This window comes from Ptychodera flava, chromosome 9 (genome assembly GCF_041260155.1).
Source record: "Ptychodera flava strain L36383 chromosome 9, AS_Pfla_20210202, whole genome shotgun sequence".
Taxonomy (NCBI): Eukaryota; Metazoa; Hemichordata; class Enteropneusta; family Ptychoderidae; genus Ptychodera; species Ptychodera flava.
In genome coordinates this window covers 16,848,676-16,856,821 of record NC_091936.1, presented here as the reverse complement: position 1 = coordinate 16,856,821, position 8,146 = coordinate 16,848,676, and positions in this window count along the sequence as shown.

Here is an 8,146-nt window from a genome sequence, read left to right as displayed (position 1 = left end):
ACGTCAAAAGATCGATGTCGGATAAAATCTAAATTCTTTAAAAAGTTTTTCATCCGACAAAAACAATATTCTAGTTTGATTTGGTTGAGAAATCTTAAAAAATGATGATGTAATTACATATTTTTGCTCCCTACATTGCCGTTATTGCAACTGGAAAACTTCTTCCTTCTAGTTGTCTGAAATAGACATTTTTATATTGGTACATGTGTTTACATTACAGTAAATTATCTTACCGATTGTTTTAAACAAAAGTAAATGTGTTTTTCATTAGAATAATGTCATTATTTTTTATTTTCCATCCTGATTGTGTTTTAAGTATGATTGGAATTATCACAGTAAAGAAATGATGGAAACATCTGATAAATATTCATCAATGAAGTTTGAAAGAATTGAGTTTTTTATCCGACATCCATGTTTTGACGTGGTCCCTAAGTTAATTAACTCTTTTCTGATTGAATTGAATATCATTTTTTTAAATATCATCATGAAAACAGTTATATAGGTAGGCCTGATGGTGAATACTTACTAGAATTAATTTAACGTATATACTTATCATATATTCATAAAGCTTTCTGATTATAATTTTAACCTTTTTTAGTGAGTCCAGGGTTATACTTACTAGTAATGAAGAATGGGAAATGAGCAATGAAATGAGCAGACTGCAGGTGACTTTACTGCAAATAAAACCATAAGTACCGGTATGTCATAAATAATACAAACAAAACAAAATCATGTTTGTTTTGTTGTATGTGAGCCACGTCTAAGACACACGACAAAAGTACTGTTTCAGTCTCAGCTAAATGTCACCTCAGATGCCACCAGAGAACACCATTTCCACTCCAAAATTTCATTTTTCGCCTTGCGAGAGGGGGGACACTCCCCTCTTGCGCTCTCTCCTCCCCTCGGTCGCTTTGCTCTCTCGCAGTCCACCCGTCTACTTTCTTAAATTACCTGGCTACTTTTAAATATAAGGACAACACTGCGTAGACATCAAATGCAAGACGACATATATATATATATAAATATAATATATATATATATATATATATATTATATATATATATATATATATATATATATATATATATATATATATATATATATATATATATATATATATATATATATAGCTACCTAAATTTTCACTTAACTAGTATGCATGAGAATACTTTAAAATTATTAAGGTCGAGAAGAAACATATTGTATCAATATAATTGAACATGCTTTGGGGAAAGTAAGGCTCGATTTTGAGTAGAGTATTATGTGACCGATCTGATCGAACGGCAAAGCCAATAATGATCGCTCATCGCTTATTTACTCATCATTTAACCCTTTGAGTGCTGTTATTTTTCCCATCAAAATTTTAGTGTGACATTTGAACATTTTTTATGAATTTTTCTGAAATCTTTTTTATTATTTTGGACCAAACGGACATCACATTTCATTGGCTACAGGTTTTTATCAAAAATTTGGCAAAAATCTGAAAAAAAATTACTGGGGTACATTTTATAAATGTGACAAAAGTTGACTTCGAATTCGGCGCTCAAAGGGTTTTAATCTTAACAACATGAATTGCCTATGGTACAAGAAGGGTAACACATTCGGGAAAAGTATTGAATTTACCCCGATTCCGCCACCAACCCCCCCCCCTCCACCCCCACCCCCACCTCACATGATGGCATGACATCCCAGAAATGTTGACTTTGCATTTTCTTAATGATGCCGACAAATCATACGTAAAGTTTAACACATGCAGTCGGTATTACTTTCGGCAATGCTGGGGAGAATGCTTTACAAAAGATGTTGAGTGTAACCGATTCACCACGGTGTGGATGAATTGGTTAAAGTGCTGAGCTCTCATCAATTTTTTATTGATCCTCGTCGATCACTAAAAAAATCAAAATCACTGTCCTTGACACGGAATTGTTAGTGAAAACACTCAGACAACACTTGGCGTCGTTTTCGACACAAATTACGAATGTTGATTGAAAGGTAAGGTAGAATACGCTCCGGGGACAAAGTTTTGAACCGTAAAAATTTTACAGCTGCTCGCTTTCCTACAGCATGCCAAGAAACCGGTGGAGAAAATTAGGTTTTCACTTCAGTAAAAGTTGAAAAAATAATAAATGGAGGTCATTAAGAATTTAAAAGTTTAAAACCCCGAAAACTTTGAGGTATTCACTTAACTAAACATACAAACATCAACACGGTGACCCATATTTTTTATGATTGATCACAAATGTTTCCTTGTAAAGTCACTGCGACGATGGCCTTGGATAAAATTATTTTAGCAGAATACAAAAAACCATGCTCAGATAATGACAGGGCATTAAAAGATAAAATAAGACCTACATTCCGGTTTTGAGCACTTCAGGGGAAAATGAAAAAAGGATAAGCGAGCGAGGTACAACTCGGCCCCCGTGAAGCATGTAGCGCTCAGGGGAGGGCACCATATTTGAGTCTATAAAGATCGAAAGATTTTTTAATAAAGCGAGATTAAGACTGAATTAACATTGCAGCAAGACACCATATGTCAGCATTATACCACGTGAATGGTCTTTATGTTGCAAGTATACGCGCCGAAGGAGGAGATGAAAATTATCTATCGAGATTCTTATCGCGAACGAGGCCGTCTCAACTATCTTATCGGCGGACGAGGCTGCTTAAATGGATTTATCAACGAACCCAGTTTGCATCCTTAATGAAATGGTAAATGGCAATGATAGAAATTGTGAAAGTGACTGATATTTAGTCTGCAAGACGGCGTGTTTCAAACACATCTCACCGCAAGTTCCCGATCAAATGTTTTGCCGTTTAATTTTATGGTCCGTCCGTCCCTGGCCATATCTAAACAAATCTTCGGGCAAAGCGCGCGTATGTTGTGCTTGAGATAGAATATGCACGTTAAAGTTCCATTAGCTGTATCTTCTGGAGATTTTTCCGTTAGTTTTGATTGAAATGATCACTGGCTCATGTTGAATAGCCTGTCAAATAACATAGAATCGCATATTGTTCGGAAACATTACATGCCCTACAACTAATAACATGTGATTTTACAACGAAAATTTCAATTTTTGTCCGGACAGAAATACAAACTCTGTTGACACGCGGATTGCAACATAGGCATTCTTCTGCACCTGTGCGAGCCATTTACAGCAATTTCAAATAAATATTCATTACTTATGCCCGGTACTTACGTCGTAGTCCATTGTTTGAGCACGTTGCGTAGCCAGATGTCTGGCAATCCACGACGCAATGTTTGTTTTGATCCCGCAATAAACGTGAACTTGTACTATCGCGTGATCGCGGCGTCAACATTATCTTTGTTCTCCCCAGCACGCTGAGCATGCCAGACGTCAACAAACGGCTCGAAGGGCAACAACGTTTTGAACAAATTAGCAGTTTTATGTGGGCTATAACATCACTAATCATGTTTGTGTTCGTTCGTAAACAACATTTTGCAACAAATATGAGCCTCCAACATGGAATTTTCCGAGGCAAAAAATGGTCAAAAGTTACAAATAATGTGCACGTTAATTACGCTCTCGGGCTACGTGAGAACTGACGCTAGCGAGTAGATAAACATATGGACACCAAACGATGAAAATCCTCTCGGGCAAACTAAGGCAGAAAACGAATATTTAAATCCATAAAACGACATGACAAAAACTGCTCGCCTGTGCCCGACAGTCATAGCTCCTTTCATCCCGTGAATCGCATCTACCGCCGCGGGGTAATTAAAAATAATAGCTTTTGGATGAAGGCAAAATCCTTCAATTTAAAATACCAAGTTTTTAATTATTCAAATTGTCCTACCAAATTAAAGTATCAGTGACTAATTTTTTTTACAATATTTGTTTTATTCTTGTAAACAGCCACATTTGCTCAAGCTTCTCCCTACAGTAAGTTGGAATACAAAGCATAGCAGTGCAAACCGATCGAAGTATTTACTGAGAGAAACGTTATTGTTGATAAAATGAATTCTATTCCGGACCTAAATTCAGTGGACGACAATAACATTTGGCATTACGGACAACCAGTACAGCGTCGACAAGTTGAATACTTGGCATTTCAACACGATTTCGGAAGTCGACCAAGAAACTGTATTTTACAAACAGAGCAAAAAATACAAGGAAATACAGCAACAGCTATTATCCAATGGAGCTCTAAGCTAGGGTAACTTCACCCTTGTCAGCCCGATCGCCTGGGAGTTGTTTTGTCAGCTGCGGAAAATTAAGCCGCTTTTTCAAAGCAATCATTCATAAACAGCAATTTGCTGGCAAAACTGTCAAACGTTGCATTTTCTCTGTCAACATGGTTTTTCATTCGTTTTTTAGTCAACTTTGAACGTGTTCTGTTACGCAGTGCTTGTCAGCGGACTGTTTGCCCACTGTCTGGGGATGAAAGATTGACATTTTTATTTACAATTTCTCGTAAATTCGCTAAATGGCAAAAAATTATTCATCAGAGCAATATTGAGTCGTCTGATGGCTGAAACTAATCTAATATAGCCCCGGGCAAGGATTTGTCGACGAATAAATGAGATACCGCGATCGACTGCTGCCTCAGCACTGTTGCTGTTTGTGATTAGCGCCCTCTGACGACCACAAGTATAAACAAAAAATTTTTTGGAGGAGGGTTTGAATTTGAACCCTATATGATGTACACATATGTACATAGAGTTAGTCAAATCTCTGTAATGTGTTTATGTACATGGAGTACAAATAAAACAATGTATCATTAATCTTTGTAATGCCTTCCTAAGGTTGTATGCGACAAAGTTACATATAAAACAAAATATGAGTTACCGTATTTTGAATTGGAACAGGGAATTACCTCGTAAGGCCAAAAAAAAAATAGTTTGTTTCTCATCCTAGGCATCTTGCAAAAATGATGCGGTGACGCGGTTTTTTTTTTTTTTTTTTTTTTTTGCTGCTACTTTTTTTTTATTCAACCATCAACAACAACGCGCTTACAACATGAGAACATAGGAATGCATGCAGAGATAAATGCACAGCAAATTTTTAGCATATCAACAGTGCTGCTTTTTGACTATTAGTGCAGAATGCAGTTTTGATAGCTTTCAATGACATAGTGTACAGTTCTGAATGGAATGTTACAGCACTGTGTGATGTTCAATGTTCTGTCTAGTTCAGTTTTATCGTCGCGTATTTTTGCGTTAGTTTTTTTTTTCATTTTTTTTTCGTTCCCTCTTGAGATGCAAAAAAAAAGGTTGGCGCGGCGGGTCTACATTGACGCGCGCGGGGATGAGAAACAAACTATTTTTTTTTTTTTTGGCCTAATAGCTGTTGTTTGAAATTTACACTATTGCCGCTACCTCCTAATTAACTCATCGGGGAAAATGCTGAATTGCTAAAACAAGAAGTCTAAAATCTTCATTTTCTCATATCAACGGAACAGGGAAACAGATCGTGCCTCATCGAAGTAGTGTGTTTTCTATGGGTCATAAAGTAACTTTGAGCACTTGTCCCTCGACGATCAATGGTGTGGTATAGAAGTTAATGTCAATAGAGGGCGCTCACAGCAAGGAGTATTGATAGTGAAGAACGTCTGTGTAAAACAGTAAAATATTTTCATTTCTTCATCGCGTAGAAACTAGACTTGAATACAGTTAAAAACTTGACTAACTATTGTAGTATGGACAGAGATAGTCTATTTGCGACTATCATTGACGATCGGTAAATATTTGCTGAAGAGCAAAAGTTTAAGTCTTTCACGCATACTACTTACATGTAAAGGAAAGTTTCAATCTCAATTTCTCTAGACGGCTCTGAAACTCAACGATCGAAGCATTACATCCCGTTCAGTGGCGCTTGTACTTGCTTAAAACATTTCCTACTAAGTTCGTTTCCGTTCTCGATTCACGAAAACGTGAATACAAAGTGTCGCCAAGTTAACAGATGTCCTAAAGCCTTTCAGAGTTGTGCCATCATCTCTTGTTACACGCGCACCGGTGACTTTTCCATTCATTCATTTGCCCCATAATTAATCTCTTCAGTTTGTCCACAGATTAGTAATTCAGCAATCTATTTGCCTGCCATTCAAAAAAGAGTGGCATATTGGCCTTAGTGGGCGAATCAACTCTGCGCGGAAGTATCGAGTTTCTGTCAGATGAAAGAGGGATTAGACGGGTTCGTTATTTCTCTCTCTCCCTCCCATTGACATTGTAATGCGTTAAGACATCTCAATATGTTGCCGGATTAATCTGATACGCATAAAATGTTTTTCTGTAACCTAAAACTTGATGTTGATGGTGAAGGTCATATTTGAGCTTGCCATGGCTGTTCAGACCAATAAAAGAACACATGTAAGCAGAAGGAGATATTTTTTAAGGACTTCAAAACAGCGAAACGTTACTAAGCCTGATCTGGTAAGTACTGCTCAGTCTTATTAATGTTGGTGGCAGGCGCTTGCGCATTGCTAAGCAACGGATGCTAACAAAATTGTCAAACAACCAGAAATATGTCGTTGAAAGCAACGCATGATGAGCAGTCGTACAGAACAGGTCGTACAAAAAGTGATTAAAGTCTTTGTTCGAGACAAATTCGTCTATGCCACCGTAGCTAGCAACGCGCTGGTAGCTCGACTGATTCCTCGACAATGAACAGTGGTGGGGTACAACAGCTAGTCGTAGTACGGATTGATATCTGTTGATGTTATTTTTTATTGATGAAAGTTAAACTCATTGTTATTGTGTTGAGCAACTGCGTTTTGAGGCGTATCAGATCTGGACCTCTCGGAGAAACTTCGCCGAGGCTGTTCGTGAACTTGTACGACAATGATTTATAGCGCCCTCAACCACACACGTGCCGTTTTGTTGTCCGATACAGTATTTTATCGTATTCTTGGTCTTCCCCACACGTTTATATGTCGTTTTTGAAAAGATCTTTATCTGTCTGATAAAACTAACAAAATCGTATAAATGTTTTGGTGAATCTCCCACTCTGAAGGACGGTGTCACTTAAAGCGTGTATACTTTACCGGGACACCATCACTTGCTCTGGATGGCCATTATTCTAACGGTGTCCTTTGTCCGTCGGGTCGGGTAACTGCAACAGCGTCAGTACATATTGTTCTTTAGCAGTATGCAAAAAATGGCCACTACTATAGATACTATTCCTGGTATGTAAAGTACGGGGCCTCACGGAAATGACGAGATACACGCATTGAAAATGTCTTACAGGCTGTGGGTAAGATATTTCCTGTAAGATGATTTTGTTTTTCCTTAATCAATTATTTTCCAAAAAGGTCTGCGATAGGAAGACAAACGCTCACAAAAGGTATTGTTTCTAGAAATGTAACATTCACAATTTCAAATCAGCGGAAACGTTTCAGAAATCTGACTTTAAAAAATACATGAGAACTAATCAGCCAAAGAAAATCGTTAGGTTGTTTTCAGACGAGTAGTGCGTCATCCTATTCTTCGATCTAACTACAAAGATACATGATATACATGATGTACAGACCAATGGGAAGTGATACTATTTTTGTAGTCTTCTTCGAATTCCTATTACCAATTTTACATCTTGGTAATTTTATAATGAAGCCAGCATTCCTACAGTGTCGCAAGCCTGTGATCTGACTGTTAAATATCGTCAACGTATAGGAATCTACAGGGTAAACTCCCCGACTTCACAAGAATAATATTGTTACATGAAAGGGATATGAAAATTAAACGGGAAAGTATAAAAATCTAGTTAAATCTGTGAGGTAGAGAGAAGGCTTGCCTTTATCGATAACCAAATCTACTTTTTGATGGTTTATGAGATTGAATGTTGGGGTGTTTAATATATTTATCGGGTTATCGATGAAATTATCGTTTTCATTCCTTGTTTGATCAATATGTTGTAATTTTACTTGATACAGAAATGAACTGATGCTTTTTAGAGGAGATAGTTTATCTTATGTTTGTAAGAAAAACAGCGTTGTTGTTAGATGGAGCAGAGCAGAGAAGAGTGTCCGTACCGGTCAAAGGTCACCCTGTGCGAGAACGAAGCTTGAGTGAAGTTTCTGTTGGACAGACTGATTAAAAGGCTTGTCCGTCGTTATAGCGTCTATTACTTCAAAAGACTTAACTTTCAACTTAGTGAAATGGTGAGACGCACTGAAGAGATAAGGGAGTGGT